General features: G+C 34.0%; 1 non-coding gene across 1 annotated transcript; it reads left to right on the forward strand.

Annotated features, from left to right (window-relative positions):
- The first annotated feature begins 612 nt into the window (after window positions 1–612).
- On the forward strand, window positions 613–753 carry LOC130042108 (U4 spliceosomal RNA). Its single transcript, XR_008795086.1, has one exon. It is a non-coding gene; the product is annotated as a U4 spliceosomal RNA (small nuclear RNA).
- Window positions 754–2827: the final 2074 nt, after the last annotated feature.

Here is a 2827-nt window from a genome sequence, read left to right on the forward strand (position 1 = left end):
CAGTTCTTCTCTCATTTCCCACACTTTTAGGAGAAAATATATAAAGATGGATATTAACTATATCCTTGTATTATACAAAATTATATGGTTAGATGGTTAATAATGATATCTAGTATATTAGGCAAGTAAACTGACTTGGTTAATAATGGTAATAATTATAATAATGGTTAATAATGGTTAATAATGATATCTAGTGTATTAGGCAAGTAAATTGACCATTTCAAGGCTAAATTTATTTATCTGTATATGGGATAAAGCAGTTTCTATCTTCATATACTGAGGAAGACAGGTCCAGTGCTTAGCATGGTGATTAAAGCATTGTTAATGCTAAGAGAAATATTGCAAAATTATTAAAAACAAATAAACAAATAAACAAACAAACAAACACTGTCCTCCCATTGTTCGTCGATTTGCTCGAGCGGGCCCAGTAATGTCTCCATTTTGAGACTTGTTGCTACTGCGTTTGGCATATTGAACACGTCATGGGTAGCTTGCCAGGCTCTGCCGTGTGAGCGAGATACTCTTGGTAGCTTGCTGGGCTCTCCGAGAGGGGCAGAGGAATCGAACCCGGCTCAGCTGGGTTGGCTGTGCGCAAGGCAAACGCCCTACCACTGTGCTGCGCAGTGGCAGTATCGTAGCCAATGAGGTCTATCCGAGGCACGATTATTGCTAATTGAAAACTATTAAAATTTACATTAAAAAAGAGTTACACAAATTGTCATGTTTGAAGAGTCTAAGAGTTAGTAGAGGGATTACCCTGCCTAGCTATATATATCCATCCACTCACATTGTTCTGAAATGAACTTGAAGTATCTTAGATATAAAAATGAAGTGCTATTTTAGAGGAGAAAATTGACTGATTTTTGTGTGTGTGTGTGTGTGTGTGTGTGTGTGTGCGTGTGTGTGTGTATGATCACAGCAGGCGATGTTCAGGGGTTACTCCTGGTTCTCCACTCAGAAATTATTATTTCAGATATAGAGATATAGTATACAAAATAATGGTTGAAACCATTGACAGAGTTGTAAATTGAGAACGAGTCATCAACAGAGAGATAGACATTGAGTGGGTAAGCAGATGAAAGGGAGTTTATGGTTATGTCTAACTCAGTTACCAAGTTTCAATTTTAACCCAAGGAACTTTTTCTCCACTTACCATTTTGACAAATGTATCACATTTACTTACAAAGTCTACATCAATATATATTTCCTGTAACTTTTTCAAAAGAAACAATAGACTACTCATGTTACTGTCTTCTAAGAAGAGAAAACCCTGAGTCTATATAATTTATCTGTTCATGCATCAAGTAAGTGTAAATCATGGTTGGAAAGGAGCTGCATAGTTCTAAGAACTATTTTTGAGTTTCTTCATCTGTTCTGCAAGACACTTGAAAAGATGCAGCAATCAGACAATGTTCAAAATTCCTCAGATATAAAACCCTACACCTACTGAAGGAGTCCAATTTCTCACTGTGAAGCTCAAACTATTAGTATCTTGAATGAGCCAAATTTGTAACCTATCACTTTTTTATTTTTTTAACAACCTTCCTTTTTCTGTCTCCCTGGAATTTTCATCAAGTTTCAGTTTCTTATTACATGAAAATCCTTCCAATATTCCTTTAGATTTTTTATTCTTGGCCAATCATCCTTGTTTTCTCATCAGTCTTTATGTGAAAGTTCATCTCTTCACCATTTTAGTTGATACCCAAGGAAAGTACATCTACAACCACTATATAATAATCTTTGAATGGTTTTATGAGATACAAAAAATTATTATTTTATAGAAATTCAATTACTATTAATCTATCCTAAAACGATTAGTGGTTTACTTGCTAGTTATGTATTTATTTAAACTTAAAAAAATCATAAATATGACCAAGAATGTGATTATTTGGTATTGGTTATATACCAGCCAATACAGTAAGGATTTTACAGAGTAATTTAGAAATTTAGTTTCATTATTGAACAAACCTTACTTTTGCATGCTAATTTCAAAATTTTTGCCAAAATATAAACGTTAGGACTCAGGGACCGTTTTCAATCTAAATTCCACAGTGTAAACTTTTTAATTCTGTCCATTTTTACAAGTATTTTTTTCTACTTTAAATCATATCCTTAATTTAAAAAATGTTGAGCAAGACAAGAATAACAGTACTCACGTTTGTCACATCATTAGATACATTCTAATAATGGTACAGATCTCTAACAAGTACCACTTAAAAAGGAAAACAGGAAGAGAGAAAAAGAAAGAGAGAAAGAGAGAGAGAGAGAGAAGAAAAATTTCTGCCATAGAGGGAGGCTGGGGGTCCCTTGGGAAGGAAACTGGGAACATTGTTGAAGGGAAGTGTGCAGTGGTGAAGGGTGGGTGTTGGAACATTGTTTGATTGAAACTGAATCATGAACAACTTTGCAATGGTATATCTTGCCATGATTTAATTAAAAAAAAAAACAAGGACAAAGTTACTTGTAGCTAGGCATGTCCTATTTCTGTCCATAGCCCATCAAGCTTGTTCACTGTTTATCTCTGCACCTTGTTTAATTTATACCACTTATAATTATCTGAGATTTTTTTGTCTGAAAAAAGATTGCAATTTCTTCAAACTGTGGACCCTCATCTGTTTGAATATCTTTTCACTCTAGCACTTCAAATAAATGACATGCAATCGGCACTTAAAAAGTATTGGTTTAAAAGGTAATGACATGCAATCGGCACTTAGAAAGTATTGGTTTAAGGACTAGCAAAATCAGATTACGGACAGTTAACTTAATATTTTTGGTTGTCCATAGAAATAGGAACTAATCAAAATGACTTATGTAAATCTTATTGGTT

The sequence above is a fragment of the Sorex fumeus genome, unplaced genomic scaffold (genome assembly GCF_029834395.1).
Source record: "Sorex fumeus unplaced genomic scaffold, SorFum_2.1 ptg000098l, whole genome shotgun sequence".
NCBI lineage: Eukaryota > Metazoa > Chordata > Mammalia > Eulipotyphla > Soricidae > Sorex > Sorex fumeus.